The sequence below is a fragment of the Apodemus sylvaticus genome, chromosome 8 (assembly GCF_947179515.1).
Source record: "Apodemus sylvaticus chromosome 8, mApoSyl1.1, whole genome shotgun sequence".
Lineage (NCBI taxonomy): Eukaryota > Metazoa > Chordata > Mammalia > Rodentia > Muridae > Apodemus > Apodemus sylvaticus.
The window spans coordinates 12,466,305-12,489,157 of record NC_067479.1 but is presented as its reverse complement, the minus strand read 5'-3'; positions in this window follow the sequence as shown (position 1 = coordinate 12,489,157).

Below are 22,853 nucleotides of genomic sequence, written 5' to 3'. Positions count from 1 at the left end.
GCGAAGGTCAGTGGTCGTGGGCGCAGGGCCTAACTGGTCCCTGTGACGCCTTGGTTCCACTGCTGATGGCCCTTCAGCTGGAGCAGCCACTGCTGCCGCTGCTGCCGCCGCTGCCGCTGCTCCATTCTCAATATTTTTATTTTCTATATTCTTTGTTTACTTTCCAAATGATTTCCCCTTTCCCAGATCACCCCTCCCAATATGATCCATAGACCTTCTTCTCTCCATCCATTCTCCAATCACCTCCTTCCTTTTTCTCTGTCCTTATATTCCTCTCCAATGCTAGATAAATCCTTTCCAGGATCAGGACCCTCTCCATACTTCTTCATGGGAGTCATTTGTTATGCGATTTGTGCCTTGGGTATTCAGAGCTTCTGGGCTAATTAATATTCACTTATCTGAGATTGCATTCCATGTGTATTCTTTTGTGATTGGGTTACCTCACTTAAGATAATATTTTCCAGATCCAACAATTTGCCTAAAAATTTTGTGAATTCATTGTTTCTAAATGCTGAGTAGTATTCCATTGCGTATATTCCACATTTTCTGAATCCATTCCTCCTTTGAGGGGCATCTGGGTTCTTTCCAGATTCTGGCTATTATAAATAAGGCTGCTATGAACATAATGGAGCATGTGTCTTTATTGCATGCCGGGGAATCCTTTGGGTATATGCCCAGGAGAGGTATAGCAGAGTCCTCTGGAAGTCTCATGTCCAGTTTTCTGAGGAAACTCCAGACTGATTTCCACAGTGGTTGTACCATCTTACAGCCCCACCAGCAGTGGAGGAGTGATCCTCTTTCTCCACATCCTCGCCAACATCTGCTTTCTCCTGAGTTTTTGACCTTAGCCATTCTGACTGGTGTAAGGTAATATCTCAGGGTTGTTTTGATCTGCATTTCCCTAATGACTAATGATGTTGAGCACTTCTTAAGGTGCCTCTCGGCCATCTGAATTTCTTCAGGTGAAAATTCTTTGTTTAGATCTGTACCCCATTTTTAATAGGGTTATTTGGTTCCCCGGGGTCTAACTTCTTGAGTTCTTTGTATATATTGGATATTAGCCCTTTATCAGATGTAGGGTTGGTGAATGTCCTTTCCCAAATTGATGGTTGCCGTTTTGTACTTTTAACAATGTCCTTTGCCTTACAGAAACTTTGTAATTTTATGAGGTCTCATTTGTCAATTCTTCATCTTAGAGCATAAGCTTTTGGTGTTCTGTTCAGGAACTTTTCCCCTGTGCCCATGTCTTCAAGGGTCTTCGGTGTGACTCTAACCAAACAAGTGCAAGATCTATATGACAAGAACTTCAGGTCTCTGAAGAATGAAATCGAAGACCTCAGAAAATGGAAAAATCTGCCATGCTCGTGGATTGGCAGGATTAATATAGTTAAAATGGCCATCTTGCCAAAAGCAATCTACAGATTCAACGCAATCCCCATCAAAATCCCAACTCAGTTCTTCACAGAGTTAGAAAAAGCAATTATCAATTTCATCTGGAATATTGGATGAAATATTTCCTGGGGAAAAAAACCCAGGATAGCTAAAACTATTCTCAACAACAAAAGAAATTCTGGGGGAATCAGTATCCCTGACTTCAAGCAATACTAACAGAGCAATAGTGTTAAAAACTGCATGGTATTGGCACAGTGACAGACAAGTGGACGAATGGAATAGAATTGAAGATCCAGAAATGAATCCACACACCTATGGTCACTTGATCTTTGACAAAGGAGCTGAAAACATCCAGTGGAAAAAAGATAGCCTTTTCAACAAATGGTGCTGGTTCAATTGGAGGTCAGCATGCAGAAGAATGAGAATTGATCCATTCTTATCTCCATGTACTAAACTTCACTCCAAGTGGATCAAGGACCTCCATGTAAAACCAGACACACTGAAACTAATAGAAAAGAAACTGGGGAAAACCCTTGAGGACATGGGCACAGGGGAAAAGTTCCTGAACAGATCACCAATAGCTTATGCTCTAAGATCAAGAATTGACAAATGGGACCTCATAAAATTACAAAGTTTCTGTACAGCAAAGGACACCATCAAGAGGACAAATCGGCAACCAACAAATTGGGAAAAGATCTTCACCAATCCTACATCAGATAGAGGGCTACTATCCAACATATATAAAGAACTCAAGAAGTTAGACTACAGAAAACCAAACAACCCTATTAAAAAATGGGGTACAGAGTTAAACAAAGAATTCTCACCTGAAGAACTTCGGATGGCGGAGAAGCATCTTAAAAAATGCTCAACTTCATTAGTCATTAGGGAAATGCAACTCAAAACAACCCTGAGATTTCATCTTACACCAGTCAGAATGGCTAAGATTAAAAATTCAGGAGACAGAGGGTGTGGAGAAAGAGGAACATTCCTCCACTGCTGGTGGGGTTGCAAATTGGTACAACCACCCTGGAAATCAGTCTGGCGGTTCCTCAGAAAACTGGGCACCTCCCTTCCAAAAGATCCTGCTATACCACTCCTGGGCATATACCCAGAGGATTCCCCACCATGTAATAAGAATACATGCTCTAATATGTTCATAGCAGCCCTGTTTATAATTGCCAGATGCTGGAAAGAACCCAGGTATCCCTCAACAGAAGAGTGGATGCAAAAAATGTGGTATATATACACAATGGAGTACTATTCAGCCATTAGAAACAATGAATTCATGAAATTCTTAGGCAAAGGGATGGAGCTAGAGAATATCATACTAAGTGAGGTAACCCAGACTCAAAAGGTGAATCATGGTATGCACTCACTAATAAGTGGATATTAACCTAGAAAACTGGAATACCCAAAACATAATCCACACATCAAATGAGGTACAAGAAGAAAGGAGGAGTGGCCCCTGGTTCTGGAAAGACTCAGTGAAGCAGTAGTCGGCAAAACCAGAACAGGGAAGTGGGAAGGGGTGGGTGGGAGGACAGGGGGAGAGAAGGGGGCTTGAGGGACTTTCAGGGAGTGGGGAGCTAGAAAAGGGGAAATCATTTGAAATGTAAATAAAATATATCGAATAAAAAAAATTAAAAAAAAAATTAGCCAGAAGCTGGAAAGAACCCAGGTATCCCTCAACAGAAGAGTGGATGCAAAAAATGTGGTATACATACACAATGGAGTACTATTCAGCCATTAGAAACAATGAATTCATGAAATTCATTCGAATAAAAAAATAATAAAGGCCACTACCACCGCCACCAAGTGATTTTAAGGCATAGATTATGACATCTGAAAACATACCATGAAGCTGATGCAATTCTTCAGAATGTTCATACCACTGTTTCTGGGTGATGCTATGAAAGAAATAGGAATTCTCTGTGGATGACATATAGGCTTATAATTGGTTTCTGCTCAACCCAACCTTACACACATCCCTATCGCTATGTGCACTCAATTTTTTGCCTCAATGGCATGTTCTGTCTGAATTCTTATATTTCTCATGATCCTTTCAAGATCTGTGAGCAAATGTGTAGTCACTACAAGCTTTGAGGACCAAATTACGACTGTCAATCACAAAGCGAAATATATCATAGAAGAGGGCAGCTTTTCCAGCTCAAGAGCTTCGAGAAGCAGTATACCTGGCTTTGAACTTTAAGGCCAGAGGAAGGCTCAGAACCTATTGTAAAGTTACAGTGTAACCGAAAGCCAGAGTAGGAATTGTAGATTAAGTGAAAGCTGGCATGAAAATCCAGAGGTCATCTAAGTATCTCACTTATAAACAGAAAAAGTGTGGACTTTCAAGAGATTATAACGGTACGTCTACAAGGAATTCTTAGAACCTCTTGTTAGATTAAGATCTCTTAGTAATAATCTATTTTAGTTCCTAGGACATGTTTTGTTTCCAAGATAATCTGTCAATTTTCTAAGTCTAAACTAGCATTGCACATGGAATGATGCTGTCAATATAGGAGAGCAGTGAGCTGCCCATTGTGAAAGAGTGTAGGAGAGTCGATATAACCCCTTGACTTTCCATTTAAATCTTTGCTTTGTAGCCAACCAGAGAATGAAAAAAATCCCAAAAAACAAAAAGGAAAAAGCAACAACAACAACAACAACACCAACAACAACAATTCTTTGAGTATTTACAAACTAGTCTAATTGTTCTTTTTTATCTACTGAATGTATTGGCTGGAATCATCTACTAGGCATTAAAGACAAATTGCTTTCAGGGTATACAAAATATCAAATGGACAGTGCCCAAGATATTCATAGTACCATGCCAGGAACATAAGATGATATCTATTTGTTTATGAAGAAAAACCACCACTTAGGTTATCAAATCTTTCTTGCTATAGTTGAATCTGATAGAAAAAATACATTTAAAAGTGAATAAAATTGATGATAGATAATTGGTAGCTTCATGTGTAGAGGCATTTAGATGAGAAAAGTATGATGAACATTTAGTGTAAGGCATTGTGGAACATACACACACATACACACAAACACACACATACATACACACCCACAAATACATGTAGATGTATTTGTGGATGTGTATATATATATATAGACACACATACATATATATTTTAGATGTAAAATTGATATGCCATAAATAAATATCAAGCTTCTGAAATATAATGTAGTCTTACTATTCTGTTGCATCAAGGAGAGACACTTATCAATAGAACATTAATTTTTTGATGCACTTTAAAATAATTTCCCATTTCTCTGCTCTATTTCATTTAAACTACTTTCGTTGCAATAGTTTTTGCTCCCTCTTCTACTGAGGCATATGTCCTATAAAATAATACTTTCTGGAATGAAGATATTAAGATTCATGGCAGGAATCTAGTGATTGCTCTCACTTGTAAAAACAGAGGCAGAGACCATCCTCAACACAGGAAATATTGAAAAAAAAAACAGAGACAAAAACATAGAGCACACACAGTTTGGAAAACATGCATATAGTTGTGGTAAAGTCCTCAGAAAATAGTGGTAATCATCAGCTAAGGGCACTATTTTCAGCAAGAAGATCAAGGACAAAGAGGGTCAGAAAGAAGGCAAGTAACAAAGCCATGCTAGAAATTCAGAGTCTACCAGAAATAGCAGAAAATTACTGAATGAGAATTCACCAACCCTCTGTGATCCGGTGCTTTATTCTTTCTCAGACTTGCCTTGTACAGGACAAAGAATCAAAATGAAGAAGTAAAATAAAGGCAGAATTGGAAATTGAGCTCTGAAATAGATAATAAAAAACAAAATACTGTTTATGTCAGGTATTTTTCTGCAATCTGTGTTCACCTTACCTTTCAAGTGACATATAAACTTCATTAAATGGCTACTTAATCTCCCAAATTCTTGAGACAATGATAGTAAAATAAATATTAAGATAATGTTGGGCTTTATTATGATTTGAAAGTCTGTTGGAATAAATATTGCCAACACTACAAACTCAATGAGAATTTATAGTAACTGTTTATATTTGATATAAGATATTATTACATGCTTATTAATTACTGAAATATAAATGTCAATATTAACTATCACCTATGGCATGTATTTTTAAACTTATTTTATAAAAATAGCTTATATTGCCTTTATGCCAATTTTGCTATGCTTTTAGAATGATATCATGTCAAATATATATAAAGTTTGAAACAATAGCTGACCTATTTGTAAATACATTTTACATAGTCACTTTGCTATTTAGCATATTTAAATAACACTTTAACGTGACATTTGTCTTGGTGGTGAACAGTAAGAAGAGAATCCAGCTTTATTGTCAACAGAAAACCAAGATTTTGTTCAACAATGTTTTCCTGTGCCCCCAGCAGATATTACTCCCACATCTCATGGGCCTCTGCATAATTAACAGCTAGCAAATCTCACTGTTGCTTTACCAACATTAAACATGCTTTCTTCAAGAGAATTAATTGGAAATTAGTTCTTGTCTTAAAGAGAAATTGCAATGCATTCATCAGTAATTAATTTTTTATTTATATATTTCTAAATTCAGTATCTATTTTATTTTTTCAGTGACTTATCACAAAGTAAACAATGCATTAAATTATACATATTTCTGATTATAAAATCAGTGTCTTGGTTCATAGTTCTGAAATATGCTAACTCTAGAATTATTGTTTAAATATATATTCCTGTGAATATATTTGTGTGAGCATATGTGTATGTGCATGTGTGAGTACGTATGTGTGACATACACGCACACACAAAGACAGAGAGACAGAGAGAGAGAGAGAAGTGCAGTTACCCAGATTGTATTGTCTGAAATATTTATAGCATGCAATGTTTGAAGTAACTGAAACATCTGATATATGGAAATGATTGTCTTGTTTGGAAAAATAGATAAGTTTTCATCCCATATTTTTTGAATCAGAAAAATTATATTAAATTTGTATATTCCAAAGTGCATTGGGAGGTGCAAAATAAAAGCATTAGAATCTATAGTTAGATAGCCTTGAGGGAGAACCTATTGCTATTATATAGCTAAAAGAACATAGTATTAAACTAATTTCTTAAACATTATCCTTATAACCACGGGTTGAGGTATAAAGCCTCAACTGAGAATCTCCTATTTGTGGTTGATGGTGACTAACACAGAAACACAAACTGGTTAAGATACAAAGAATAAGAGACTTCAGAGTGTTCAGCCCAAAAGTTACAAGTATCAATCATTCTCCCAGCTCCATAGCTTAGGGATGCTGAGGAATAAGGGGTAGAGAGCATGGGAGAGCCAAGTTGGATAACACCATGGAGGCAGCTTCCAACATGCCAGAGGATTTTCACTAGCAAATCACAACGCACACAAAACTTGTAAACAGAGGCTGGAGAGATAGATGGCTCAGTGGTTAAGAGCACTGACTGCTGTTCCTGAGTTCAAATCCCAGCAACCACATGGTAGCTCACAACCACCTGCAATGAGATTGGACACCTTATTCTGGGGTGTCTGAAGACAGCTGCAGTGTTCTCAATAATAAATAAATAAATCTTTTAAAAAAATCTTTTAAATGTTCTAGCCAGAAAAATTCCAGCATGAAGTAGGTGAGTGGGCACAAAACACAGAGACGTTCTAGTGTATATTTTACAGTATAATCATTTACTTCCCTTCATTCCAAAATAAATGAAATTATTTAAAATGGTTAAAAATGTTTATCTTATTGAGTTTATAAGGCTTTAATTTTGAAAAAAATGTTGGTGCACATAGTTTTTCAAATAATTTGGAATATTTGATCATCATAAAGTACAGAACTTTAAGTGAATCATTTCCGACTTTCTAACCACTTATTTCTTAATAAATAAGATAAATTGTTTTAGCTGGGTGGTGGTGGTGCACACCTGTAATCCCAGCACTCAGGAAGCAGAGGCAGGTGGATTCCTGAGTTCGAGGCTAGCCTGGTCTACAGAGTGAGTTTCAGGACAGTCAGGGCTACACAGAGAAACCCTGTCTCGAAAAACCAAAAAAATAAAAAAAAATTAAAAATAATAAAAAAAAATTTAAAAAGATAAATTGTCTTGTTCCAGGTTTGAAGAATCCAACTTAATGTGTCTGCAACTGTGATATTTTCTTTCTAAATATAGCTTTGAAATTTTTCATTAGTAGTTCGATGACAGTTCATAAACTATAAAGTAAGGGAACATTGCATTGACTGTGTGCCTAGAGGAAGGTAGGAACCAGCTTCAGGGGAGGTGAGCAAGAAAGGTGTATAAAAGAATGGATAAACAGCAAGCAGATTTATCCTAGAGAATTTTCAGGGTGACAAGGTATGCAATTTACTCAATGAATAATACTTTAAAGGGAAAACATAAGCACAATTACATCTTATCAAAAAAAAAAAAAACAAAAAGAAAAACAAACAAAAAAAAAAACTCTGCTTGAAAGCATTTGGTACCAAAGCAGATAAAATATTTAAGACATTACTGCAGTCAGTGAGGCAAGAAGCCCTGAGCAGGGTACACTGCTGTTGGGGAAGAGGAGATGGATGTGGTATGCTGAGAAGACAGAAATAGCTATTGGGCTTGCCTTGAGAACAAGGGAGAAATGATGCCTTCCGTTAGACGCTGAGGATGTTGGGGTTATAAGTTATGTTAGTGCTTTGCAAAAACTGTTAGGTTTTGATTCTAAAGTTTAGAAGAAGGGGAAATAAATTCTTTGTGAAAGTCATTTGAAGAGTGTGTGGTTGTGTTAAACTGCTTTGGAGCATTCAGCTGCAAAGCAAGTTTTGGACTGAAGATTGAACAACAAAAGGAGGAAGATGATCATCGAATAAAAAAGTTATAGAAAGATGGTAAAAGGTTCTGTTTAACATTAGCATAGTCTGTCCTTCAACAGGAGATAAAATTGAAAATATTTTTATTAGAAAAGATCATCGTTTTGTTAATTTTCACTTTCATTTTTTACATAAGAATGTAATTATAAACTTCTATCCTTTCCTTTCTTCCTGCCAATCCCTCGCACGAGCGCGCGCGCGCGCGAACACACACACACACACACACTTTCAAATATATGTCTAATAATATTATTCTCATTAATATCGTACTTAAGAATGGATATTGTCAAGACTTTATGGCATATCTTCTCTATCCATCCTCAAGAAACAATTTTACAGCAAACTCCTGTTATCTAGGCCTTGCTTTCGCCCTATCCCCTCTTCCATATCTTAATTAGTGATTTTGGTGAAGATGTACTACTGTTGATTTGTCTATTCAGACTGGCCAACACACAATCTCCTATTCCTTACCTATTTTCCTTTTTCTATTATCACCTTTATTGATTGATTGATTTTTATTGGTCATTTCAAATGTTATTCCCTTTTCCAATTTTCCCCTTCCAGAAATCCCCTATCCCATTCCCCCTCCTCCTGCTTCTTTGAGGGTGTTCCTTCACCCACCCCACTCACATTTCCCCCCTCGATTCCCCTACACTGGGGCATCAAGCCTTCACAGAACCAAGGACCCCTTCTCAGATTGATGCCCGACAAAGCCATCCTCTGCTACTTATATGGCTGGAGCCATGGGTCCCTACATGTGTACTCCTTGATTGCTGGTTTATACCCTGGGAGCTCTGGTTGGTAGATATTCTTCTTCCTATGGTTGCAAACTCCTTCAGCTCCTTCAGTCCTTTCTCTAACTCCTTCATTGGGGAACCTATGATCAGCTCAAGAGTTGGATGAAAGCATCTGCCTCGGTACGGCTCTGGCAGAGCTGCTCAAGAGACAGATATATCAGACTCCTGTCAGCATGTAATTCTTGGCATCCACAGTAGTGTCTGCACGTGGTGACAGTATATGAGATAGATTCCCAGGTGAGGCAGTCTCTGGACGACCTTTCTTTCAGTCTCTGCTCTACATTTTGTCTTCCTATTTCCTCCTGTGAGTATTTTGTTTCCACCTTCTAAGAAGGACATAAGCATCCATATTTTGGTCTGCCGCCTTGAGCTTCATGCAGTCTTTGAATTGTTGGATATTCTGAGCTTTTGGGCTAATATATCCACTTATCAGTGAGTGCATACATATCACGAGTGTTCTTTTATGAAGAACTCACAAGATATTTTCTAATTCCATCCATTTGCCTACAAATTTCATGAAGTCATTGATTTTAATAGCTGAGTAGTAGTCCATTGCATAAATGTACCACATTTTCTGTATCCATTCCTCTGTTGAAGGACATCTGTGCTGTTTCCAGCTTCTGGCTATTATAAATAAGGCTGCTATAAACATAGTGGAGCAAGTGTCCTTGCTGTATGTTTGAGCATCTTTGGGGTATTTGCCCAGAAGTTGTATAACTGAGTCCTTGTTTTTTAAGGAACCACCACATTGATTTCCCAAGTGATTGTACCAGGTTGTAATCCCACCAACAATGGAGGAGTGTTCCTCTTTCTCCACATCCTTGCCAGCATCTGCTGTCATCTGAGTTTTTGATCTTAGCCATTCTGACTGGTGTGAGGTGGAATCTCAGGTTTGTTTTGATTTGCATTTCCCCGATGACTAAGGATGGTAAACATTTTCTTTAGGTGCTTCTTGGCCATTTAAGTTTCCTCAGTTGAGAATTATTTGTTTACCTCTGTGCCCTAATTTTAATAGAGTTATTTGATTGTCTTGAAACTAATATCTTGAATTCTTTTTATATATATTGGATATTAGCCATGTATTGGATGTAGGACTAGTAAAGATTTTGTTTCCAATCTGTTAGTTGCCATTTTGTCCTATTAAGAGTGTTCTTTTCCTTAAACTTTGCAATTTATGAGGTTCCTTTTGTCAATTCTTGATCTTAGAGCATGAGCCACTGGTGTTCTGTTCAAGAACTGTCCCCCTGGGTCGATATATTTAAGACACTTTACCACTTTCTCTTCTATTAGTTTCAGTGTATCTGTTTATATGTGGAGGCCCTTGAACCATTATTACTTGAGCTTTGTACAGGAGACTGGAATGGATCAATTTGTATTCTTCTACATGATGACCTGTTCTCCTTTTTCAAGAGAAAGCTGAACTTGTCTTGGGTTTAAGGATACATGCATAGAATGCAGTTAGGAAACAGGTAAAGTGGTAATTGAAGATTTACTCCCTAAGAATCATGTCCTCTTAAGATGACAATAGTTGTCTTGGTTTACTATAAGATTGAATGACTTCTTCCTCGTTGAATAAACCTAAATTCTAGCTGTAGAACTTAAGATTTGAGGTTAGGAGCACAGACCAGACAGAACATGCAATAATTTTAGTTGTTGTGTTGATTACATCACTCAATTATCTTTTCATTTTTTTCCTTTTTTTAAAATTCGATATTTTTTATTTACATTTCAAGTGATTTCCCCTTTCCTATATACCCACTCCCCGAAGTCCCATAAGCCCTCTTCCCTCCCCCTATTCCCCAATCAACCCCTTCCCACTTCCCTGTCCTGGTATTTCCCTACACTGCTGCACTGAGCCTTTCCAGAATCAGGGGCCTCTCCTTCCTTCTTCTTGGCCATCGTTTGATATGTGAATTGTTTCTTGGGTATTCTGAGTTCTAGGTTAATATCCGCTTCTCAGTGAGTGTGTACTATGTGTGTTCTTTTGTGATTGGGTCACCTAACTCAGAATGACATTCTCCAGTTCCTCCCACTTGCCTAAGACTTCATGAATTCATTATTTTTAATAGCTGAGTAGTATTCCATAATGTAAATATACCACATTTTTCTGTATTCATTTCTCCGTTGAGGGACATCTGGGTTCTTTCCAGCTTCTGGCTATTGGACATATACCCAGAGAATTCCCCAGCATGTAATAAGGATACATGCTCTACTCTGTTCATATCAGCCCTATTTATAATAGCCAATTTTTTTTTCTAATTCCATCTATGTACCTGCAAACTCCGTGATTTCAGTTTTCTTTATGAGTAAATCATTTCTTCTAGTGCATATGTACCTCATTTTCAATAACAATTCAACAGATGAAGAATTTTTAAGTTTGGATTTTCTAACAATTGTGGATAAAGCAGCAGTAAAAATGACTGAACAAGCAAGTGTCTGCAATGTAGAATGCCCAGGAATATTCGTAGGATATTTGTAGGATACTTTGGGTATATTCGTAGGAGTGTTATAGCTTGTTCATATGAGAGATTTACTTTTAGGTTTTGAAAGTTCTTCACACTGATTTTTCAGAGTAGCTGAACAAGATTTACACCCCAAGAACAATAAATGCAAGTTTTCTTTTTCACAAAACCTTTATAGGTTTGTTGCCATTCTTTTAATTTAAACCATTTCATTAAGAAAAAAATGAAAGTTTAAAGTTGGGTTAATTTGTGTTTGCCAAATATTGAAACAAATAACTTCTTTGAGATATTTCTTAGCTACTTTTATTTATTCTCTGGAGATCTTTCTTTATGTGTGTAGTACATTTTTGAACCTGCCTTATGTTTTTTTATTGAAAAGCCAATTTTTAACAATATATTTTAATTTTTTGAAAGTTCTTCACACTGATTTTTTAGAGTAGTTGAATGAGCTTACAGCTCCTCACAGCTCGCTCCCAGGCCCTTCCTCAACTCTCCCATATCCATATCTTCCTCTCTCATATGAACATAAACAGGCAAAATATCATTAAATTTGAATTATTAATAATAATATCAAATGTATTGATATTATTTACTTAGTTAAATAATTTGTTACAAGTATATTTGAAGCAGTAAAATTAGTATTTTATTAACAATGATAGTAATATTAATAATAATAGTAAAGGAAATAATTCAGATAGGAACAATGAACAAATAAAAGAAAAAGGGCTAAATAAAAAGCAATAAAAAATGCATGTGTACACACCAAAAACCATAATATGTATGCAAAATACTATTAAAAAATCCATGGTAAGAACATTCAAAATGACATTGAGTTCATTTTGTGTTAGCCAGCTACTTCTGTGCATGACCCAGGGAACCAAATAACCCTATTAAAAATGGGGTACAGATCTAAACAAAGAATTTCCACCTGAGGAAATTCGGATGGCCAAAAGGCACCTTAAGAAGTGCTCAACCAAAACCAGAACAGGGAAGTGGGAAGGGTTGGGTGGGAAAACAGGGGGAAGGAAGGGGACTGATGGGACTTTCAGGGAGTGGGGGTCCAGAAAAGGGGAAATCATTTGAAATGTAAATAAATATATCAATAAATTAAAAAAAAGAAGTGCTCAACATCATTAGTCATTATAGAAATGCAAATCAAAACAATCCTGAGATTTCACCTTACACCAGTCAGAATGGCTAAGGTCAAAAACTCAGGAGACAGCAGGTGTTGGTGAGGATGTGGAGAAAGAGGAACAGTCCTCTACTGCTGGTGGGGCTGTAAGATGGTACAACCACTTTGGAAATCAGTCTGGCGGTTCCTCAGAAAACTGGACATGACACTTCCGGAGGACCCTGCTATACCTCTCCTGGGCATATACCCAGAGGATTCCCCAGAATGCAACAAAGACACATGCTCCACTATGTTCATAGCAGCTTTATTTATAATAGCCAGAAGCTGGAAAGAACCCAGATGTCCCTCAAAGGAGGAATGGATACAGAAAATGTGGTATATTTACACAATGGAATACTACTCAGCAATTACAAACAATGAATTCACAAAATTTTTAAGCAAATGGTTGGATCTGGAAAATATCATCCTAAGTGAGGTAACCCAATCACAAAAGAATACACATGGAATGCAATCTCTGATAAGTGGATATTAATTAGCCCAGAAGCATTGAATACCCAAGGCACAAATCGCATAACAAATGACTCCCATGAAGAAGTATGGAGAGGGTCCTGATCCTGGAAAGGCTTGATATAGCATTGGAGGGGAGTATCAGGACAGAGAAAAAGGAGAGAGGTGATTGGAGAATGGGTGGAGAGAAGAAGGTTTATGGGACATATGGGGAGGGGGGGATATGGGAAAGGGGAAATCATTTGGAATGTAAACAAAGAATATAGAAAATAAAAATATTAAAAAACAATGAATTCATGAATTTTTTAAGGCAAATGGATGGAACTGGAAAATATCATCCTAAGCGAGGTAACATAATCACAAAAGAATACACATGGAATGCAAACATTGATAAGTGTATATTAATTAGCCCTGAAGCTCTGAATACTGAAGATACAATTAGCATATCAAATTATTCCCATGAAGAAGGAAGAAGAGGTCCCTAATCCTGGAAAGGGGAGTACCAGGACAGAGAAAAGGGAAGGAGAAAGATAGGAGAATAGATGGAGAGAAGAGGACTTATGGGGCATATGGGGAGGGGGAACTGGGACTGGGGAAAGCTTTTGGATTGTAAACAAAGAATATAGAAAATAAAATATATATATTAAAAAAAAAGAGTGCTTTCATACCCAGTAAGAATAGGCTGCGGAAAAAAATTAACAAACAAACAAACAAACAAAAAACAAGTTGTAAGTAATTATCACTTAGATGCAGCCTCTGGATTAGAGAGGAGTGTGTTTCCCTTTTGACTCTGGGTCTCAATTTGGCACAATCTAGAAAGGCTCTGCACATGCCGCCACAACCTCTGTGAGGTCGTATTCATATATGCTTCTGTCCTCCTCTGTTTAGAGAGCCTTGACTTGTTTCTTAGGTATATTCAATATCCTCTGGTTCTCACAATCTTCTTCCCTCCTCTTCTGCAGTATTCTCTGAGACTCAAACCGAGGGATTGATGGAGGCATCCCATTTGTGTTCCAACATTTCTCACTCATAGTACTGTCTGGCTTTGGGTTTATGTATTTCCATCTGCTACAGGATGTACTTTCTCTGATAGTGGCAGGGAAAAACACGAGTATAACAGAATGTCATTGAGTCATGCTGTTATTGTGTTCCTTTAGCAGAAGAGTAGTGTTTGCTTTTCTGCTAGGTCCTTGGTCTATCTATTCTGAGTTTCTTTACAACCCAAGTAGTGAAAAGGATGAATTTAGTCTCATGGAATGAGCCAAAAAATTCAGTTAGATGTAACAATTGTTACACTGTGCAGCCTGAAGACAAAACACCATTAGAGATTGAAGGTTTGCAGCTGGTTTGGTGACTTAATGTTCTATTGCTGTGAAGAGATATCATGATAACAAATCTTCTAAAGGAATGAATGGGTTTTTGAATGGCGTATTCTTACAGTTTAAGAAGTTTTGTGTGTTATCAGTATGATGGGAAACATGGTAAGGCACAGGTAGACATGGTCCTAGAGGAGCTGAGGGTTCTACATCTGGATCCTCACGCAGCAGGGAAGGCAGTGAGTCACTGTACCTTGCTTGTGGTTGAGAAAAATATCAAAGCCAATGCCCATAGAGAATGAAAAAGTTTGCTTAAGAATATGCATATATATGCAAATAATAACAGTGAAAAAGATCATGAATTTGAAAGAGAACAAAGAAAGATATAGAGAAGGTTTTGGAAGGAACAAAGGAATCAAAGAATGTATGAAACTAATATTTTAATAGTACAACAAAATTATAATGCTACATTATAAACATAACAAATAATATAAACTTATATAATATGATTAAACAGTATTTATAAAAATATATCAAACCTAAATTGTTTGTGCTTATTAAAAACAAGTTACTACTGTCTCTAAAACAATAAAGATTTTATAATCTATAGAGACTTCCATTTTCCTACTCTGCATGGCTCTTAGTTCAAATATAGTATGCTATGCTTATTGCTACACTGTATCAATCAACTCAATTGATCAGTTATGACCATGAAAGAAATTATATATGTTCATATATGCTTCATGCATGCTACATTATTTTTTGAATTTTCATGAAATTTTGCCAGCTTCCTCTTTTTTGTACCTCTGAATGTGTAAGACAGAGACATTAAGTATATAAAGATAGCAGGAATACAGTGATAAAGGTATACTGGGAGTTTTTCTTGCTAGTTTTATATCAACTTGCTACAAAGGAGAATAATCAGGGAGAAGGAACATTTAATTGAAAAAATTCCTCTCTACATGAGACTAGGGCACAAGCAAGATTGTGGGACAATTTCTCCATTGGTGTCCGAGGGCTGAGCCCATTGTGAGTGGGGCCACCCCTGTGCTGGTACTGCTGGGTCTTGTTAGAAAACACTCTGAGCAAGCCATGCAGGACAGGCAAACAAAGAAAACTCCTCCATAGACTTAGAAACTCCAATCTCCAAATTCTTTCCCTGCCTGAGTTTGTTTTAATTACCTTTAGAGATAGACTGAGATGTAGAAGTGTAAGCCAAACAGTCACTTTCCTAAGTTGCTTGTGGTCATTTTTTAAATCTCAGCAATAGCAACCCTAATTATTATAGGGGTGAACAAAGACAGTTTCTTCTGAATAATGGTTAGCAAGAAAATTAGAATGAGAGTGATCACTAAGCAGTAATGTAAGTGCTTATAAGGGAGAGAGTCAGAATAAAATCTTACATAAATATGAATGTCAGCATCTTTGAGAATCTGTGTGGGTTCCAGATACGAAGATTCTTGTATTTGAATGTGTTAGTGTTTTTTATGTAGTGCTAGTGGGTGACAACTTTTTAAAATATCCATAAGTTTAGGAGCCACTGGGAGTGCTGGAGAGTGTTTGAGCGCAGAGCAGATGGCTGGAGGAAGATAAGCAGGAGAAATCCCTCACGACTAAAGCAGGATTGACATGAAGCACTGGACTGACTTGCATCTTAGTTTTGAGAAGATAATAAGGTTTTTCTGCTTAGAATTTCCGAAAAGTTCCGGGAAGTGATATTGGAAAACCGAGAAAGGAAGAAAAATAAAGCTTACTGTAGAGAACAAATAAACAGAAGAAAAATAACCATTTTTTTTCTATTCTCAAAGCAGTTTATTTTCCATAAAAATACTGATGCATATCTACTTAATGTCCTTTTCTCTATTCAAATTCAAATTGATAATAAAATGGTCAAACAATGTATTCAATTACAACTAAAGTTTATACTTGGAGAGAAATAAATATAACATGCATAGATACATAATAATAGTCATCAGTTTCATGAAGGAAAAATTTAAATGATGAGGTGTTGCAACAGTCCAATATTTTCAAATAAGCTTATTTCTGCTCTTATTTTATCAAATGAACTAAAATTAAACCATAAAATGGTAAACATATCCTCAAACAATATTTATAACTTAAAACATGTCTCTTTTTATTTCTTTTTCTTTTTCTAAATTTTCTATAGTCTTTCTTTACATTCCAAATGATTTATCCTTTCCCGGTTCCCCCCTCTCTGAAGTCCCATAAGCCCTCTTCCCTCCGTCCATTCCCCAATCGACCCCCTCCCATTTCTCTGTCCTGGTAACCCCCTACAATGCTGCATCAAGCCTTTCCAGGACCAGGCCCTCTCCTTCCTTCTTCTTGGGAATCATTTGATATGTGAATTGTGTCTTGAGTATTCAGAGCTTCTGTGCTAATATCTTTTAACATTTTTTTTTAAAATAGATTTATCAAAGATGATCAGCTTTATGAGGTAGAGTCATTTGGGAAACCATCATTTTATTTTTTCTTTTAAAATAAATTAACTTATTTAGAACAATGATAGCCAATGAAAATATTATTTGTGCCATCCGCAGTTTCCCATCATTTATCAGTCACATAAAGGGTAAAATAAATTTCATTGTATTACAGAGACTCCTTATCTATCTAAAAATGTCATGTCATGTAATTACGTTATCAGTATAAATTTTCTTTTTTAAAATTTCTTTTTTATTATATATTTTTATTTTCTATATTCTTTGTTTATATTCCAAATGATTTCCCCTTTCCAGTTCCCACTTCCCCATATGTCGCATAAACCTTCTTCTCTCCACCCATTCTTCAATCACCTCTCTCCTGTTTCTCTGTCCTGGTACTCTCCTCCAATGCTAGATCAAGCCTTTCCAGGATCAGGACCCTCTCCATACTTCTTCATGGGATACGTTCCTTATGCTAATTGTGCCTTGGGTATTCAGAGCTTCTGGGCAAATTAATATCCCCTCTCAGAGATTGCATTCTATGTGTATTCTTTTGTGATTGGGTTACCTCACTTAGGATGATATTTTCCAGATCTAACCATTTGCCTAAAAATTTCATGAATTCATTGTTTCTAATTGCTGAATAGTATTCCATTGTGTAAATATACCACATTTTCTGTATCCATTCCTCCACTGAGAGACATCTGGGTTCTTTCCAGCTTCTGACTAATAAATAAGGCTGCTATGAACATAATGGAGCATGTGTCTTTATTGCATGCTGGGGAATCCTTTGGGTATATGCCCAGGAGAGGTATAGCAGGGTCCTCCGGAAGTATCATGTCCAGTTTTCTGAGGAACCGCCAGACTGATTTCCAAAGTGGTTGTACCATCTTACAACCCCACCAGCAGTGCAGGAGTGTTCCTCTTTATCCACACCCTTGCCAACACCTGCTGTCTCCTGAGGTTTTAACCTTAGTCATTCTGACTAGAGTGAGGTGAAATCTCAGAGTTGTTTTGATTTGCATTTCTCTAATGACTAATCGTGCTGAGCATTTCTTAAGGTGCTTCTCGGCCATCTGAATTTCTTCAGATTAAAATTCTTTGTTTAGATCTGTACCCCATTTTTTATTAGGGTTATTTGGTTCCCTGGGGTCTAACTTCTTGAGTTCTTTGTATATATTGGATATTAACCCTCTATCCGATGTAGGGTTGGTGAAGATTTTTTCCCAATTTGTTGGTTGCCGTTTTGGTCTTTTGACAGTGTCCTTTGCCTTACAGAAACTTTGTAATTTTATGACGTCCCATTTGTCAATTCTTGTTCTAAGAGCATAAGCTTTTCTAGTTCTGTTCAGGAACTTTCCCTCTGTGCTCATGTCCTCAAGGGTTTTCCCCAGTTTCTTTTCTATTAGTTTCAGTGTGTCTGGTTTTACGTGGAGGTCCTTGATCCACTTGGAGTTTAGTACAAGGAGACAAGAATGGATCAATTCACGTTCTTCTGTATGCTGACCTCCAGTTGAACCAGCTATATTTTTTGCGCTGGATGTTTTCTGCTTTGTCGAAGATCAAGTGACCCTAGGTGTGTGGATTCATTTCTGGGTCTTCAATTCTATTCCATTGGTCCTGTCACTGTGCCAATACCATGCAGTTTTAAACACTATTGCTCTGTAGTAGAGGCCCAGTATGAATTTAGTAGAACAAGAAAGAGAAGAGGAACAGGAAGAGGATAAACAAGAAGGAGGAGGAAAAGAAGAGGAGGAAAAATTTATTGTGGAGCTATATAAAATCAGCAGGCCTTGTGCAAGCAACATCATTGGTCTATCATTGAAATGTATGTTGCTGAAGACATGGCATGTATGCTTTCCACAGCACTAAACTTTTGAACTCATTTGTGTATTCATAACTAACAAGTTGTGAAAAATTTATGGGTAATATTTTGTCTCTATTCTATACTACTTCATTTTTTAGCTTAATTAATATTAAAGACTATAAAAGTAAGTTTTCAGAATCATGAGAAACATTTAAAATGCTAAGTGCTCCCATACTTCTAATGAGTGTAATAGTAGAGGGCACTTTCAGAATCATTTCAAACAATCTGAAATTTACCAGTCTGCTTCAATCCATTTATTCAAACCATCCAAAGAGACCTGTCATTGCATAACCTGGAACGTGGGATGGAGAACTGGCCCAGATGATAACTATCATACTAAAATTATGCTCTTTCCTGGGGAAAAAATTGTTTCTACTTGTGATATATCTCAGCCCTCGCATATACCTTTAATCTAAAAGCTTTCTGTTTATTGAAAGCAGGATAAAGTAAAGTCAACCGTAGAGTCAAGCAACTGGTGGACAGGTAGTGAACATAGGAAAAAAGTTAGAGAGAGTAACAGAGGGTCAGAAGGATGGATAGAGACACTCACAGGAAATAGAAGGGAGGAGGTTTTTAGTTGAGGAGATTTTTGAGACTGCTTGGGGGAGACGTTGCTTTCCCTTTGGGACAGTGGCTGAGAAGGAATGTCTTCATGTTGCTTTCTCTGCCTATCTGAGCTACCATGTAGTCACACTATCATCTGGCTGACAAATTTTTATTTGTAAAGTCAAGTGATTAATATTTTGTTAAAATGCAGTTTACTGTTTGTGTAGACACACACATATTTGATTGAAACTGTCTGTAAATCCTATTCCAAGGAATCCTACTCAGGACTCAGGACCCACATGTTTAGTTAACATTCAAACATGTTAGCCCAACATCCATACACAAAACATATAAATAAGAATATATTTAAAACATCCAAACCCATTACATTGTATGCATATGTGTGCATAATGTAAGCTCTACATTATTTCATTATTTTATCATTTTAAAACACTTCATATTTCTCTGTCTCTTTCACTATCTGTCTCTCTGTTCTCTCAATCTCTCTCTCTCTCTCTCTCTCTCTCTCTCTCTCTCTCTCTCTCTCTCTCTCTCTCTCTCTGTGTGTGTGTGTGTGTGTGTGTTTGTGCAATTAACCATGATGGCCAGATACTGTCTTTGAAATGCATTAGAGCTAAAGTTACAATTTGTCTTGGGTCTTTTTACATAGTACTGAAAGCTGAATTCTCTTCCTCTGAAAGAACATTAAGTTCTTTTTCCTTCTGAGCAATTTCTTTAGCTTTTGATGTAAGCTATAATTTAAAGCAAAAACATGTTCCTTCAAAATTTATATGAAATGCTCCAAATATTTACATATGTTCAAATGATAGAACCAAGGACAGAAACATTCTTCCTGGTAACAGCTATTTCAGGTACATGAAATGGCAGCTTAGAAAGTGATCGAAGTTTTTGCAAAGTTGAGGCCAAAACCCCTATGTTTATTGGCTTGCAGTGATGACCATTTATAAATAGAAAGATGCCTACATGTTTCAGTGTGAAGAATCTGCAAACTGGTAATGCATGCAAAATGAAGTTTGCTTATGCCTACTTATCCAAATTGTATTGTGGAGATAATAAACTCTTAGCTTTATAAATAAAATCATAGCTAACCAAGAAATTACTAATCTTAAATGACTGTGTTCTCATGCCTTCATTTTTGTTTTTAATTCATTAAGGATATGCAGTGTCTGTGCTGATTGATTTTGCAAGATGGAAGAAAATCTATTTCTTTGTAAAACAAAGCTAATATTTGTTTCAATATTATTTCAAAGAAATTAATTCAATGTTTTGGTTCTGTTTACTTGTCTTATTATAAATGTGGGCATACTTAAATACTCAAAATGTCTCAATGTCTGTTTGTTTGTTATGCATATATAATTTTTAAGAACTTAAACTTCTATACTTGAAAATTAAATGTTTTAGTAACTAAGGTCATCCTTTGTTAAAACAAAGTTTAGAGCTCCTTGTTAAAAAAAATAAGGACTTTCATTGTTGAGAATAGTTTTACAAATACAGAGTTGGATGCTCGCAGCCAACCATTGAACTGAGTACAGGGTCCCCAATGGAGGAGTTAAAGAAAGGACTAAAGGAGCTGAAGGGGTTTGCAACCTCATAGGAAGAACACCCTCATAGAAGCAGGGGAACGGGGATAGGATAGGGAGTTTCCAGCAGGTGGGGTGGGAGGGAACTAGGTAGGGGTCTAGCACTTGAAATGTAAATAAATTAAAATAAGTAATTAGTAAATCATAAAAGTAAAATAAAAATAAAAAATAAGGGTCTATTCACTTGTTTGTATTTCTTTGGTATTATAATTTAAATAAATTTTCCATTTGCTTTGTACCATCCAAGCCCTCCTGTAAACGCCTCTCATATTGCCTTTAAATTTATGACATCCTTTACCACTCATTTTTATTGCATTACATATGTCTGTGAATATACATATATTCATAAATATAACCTAATAAGTATTATAATTTTTCTCATATGTATGTTTTCAGGCCTTACAGTTCAGCTGTAGATAGCTAATTGATGTAATTCTTCCCAGGGAGGACAATGTCTGTTTCCTGTTCTCTTTAATTTCCTATAGCTCTTCCCATAGGGTTGAGGCCATCGGGTATAGAAGTAGCTCTGTATTGGAGTCACAGTGTCCTAGAAGATAAATTGTGTGTGCCTCAGAGGACAAAGCCAGTGACGTGAACCAGCACCACACTTTTGAGGAGCCAAAAAGGTAATGAATACATTCCTGGCTTTGGGCATTGACTTATTTATACAATTGGAATTTGGGTTTGCTTTGATTTTACTGTGACTGTGCCCTGATCCTTTCAACTTAAAGTGATAAAGTATTTATATATTTTGAAAAAATTTTACAGGTTCTCAGAGAGTCTAAATTTTAAAGAGATTTTAGAGTTTTACACAGACTTTGAATTTTAAAATTTAAAAGAAAGCTTGGTTATTTTCAAGATACATTGAAATTTTACATGATTTAATTTTAAAAGACTTTTTAAAGTTTGAAATATTTTATATTGTGATATTCACATTAATGTGGAATGTTGGAGATGATTACAGATAGAAATGTTGTGGCTATACCACTCCTGGGCATATACCCAGAGGATTCCCCAGCAGGTAATAAGGATACATGCTCCATTATGTTCATAGCAGCCCTATTTATAATAGCCAGAACCTGGAAAGAACCCAGGTACGGAAGGAATGAATTAAAAAAAATGTGGTATATATACTCAATGGAGTACTATTCAGCCATTAGAAACAATGAATTCATGAAATTCTTAGACAAATGGATGGAGCTGGAGAACATCATACTAAGTGAGGTAACTCAGTCTCAAAAGAAAAATCATGGTATGCACTCACTAATAAGTGGATATTAGCCTAGAAAATTGGAATACCCAAAACCTAATCTACACATCAAATGAGGTACAAGAAGAATGGAGGAGTGGCCTGGTTCTGGAAAGACTCAGTGTAGCAGTATAGGGCAAAACCAGAACAGGGAAGTGGGAAGGGGTGGATGGTAGAACAGGGGGAAGGAAGAGGGCTTATGGGACTTTCGGGGAGTGGGGTCCAGAAAAGGGGAAATCATTTGAAATGTAAATAAAAAAATATATCGAATAAAAAAACTAAAAAAAAAAAAAGGTTGTGGTCTAAGAGTCATGTGTTTGTGTCACAAAATCACAAAGTATTTGTCATTCTCACTAGTTTTCTGGCAACACAGTAAAGCTAGAGTCATTGGAGAGAACAGTCTGTCTACAGTGAGCACTTTCTTTTTTTTCCTTTTTTCTTTTTTTCTTTTTTTTCTTTTTTTTAATTCGATAAATTTTTATTTACATTGCAAATGATTTCCCCTTTTCTAGACCCCACTCCCCGAAAGTCCCATCAGCCCCCTTCCCTTCCTCTGTTTTCCCACCCAACCCTTCCCATTTCCCTGTTCTGGTTTTGCCGAATACTGCTACACTGAGTCTTTCCAGAACCAGGGGCCACTCCTCCGTTCTTCTTGTACCTCATTTGATGTGTGGATTATGTTTTTGGTATTCCAGTTTTCTAGG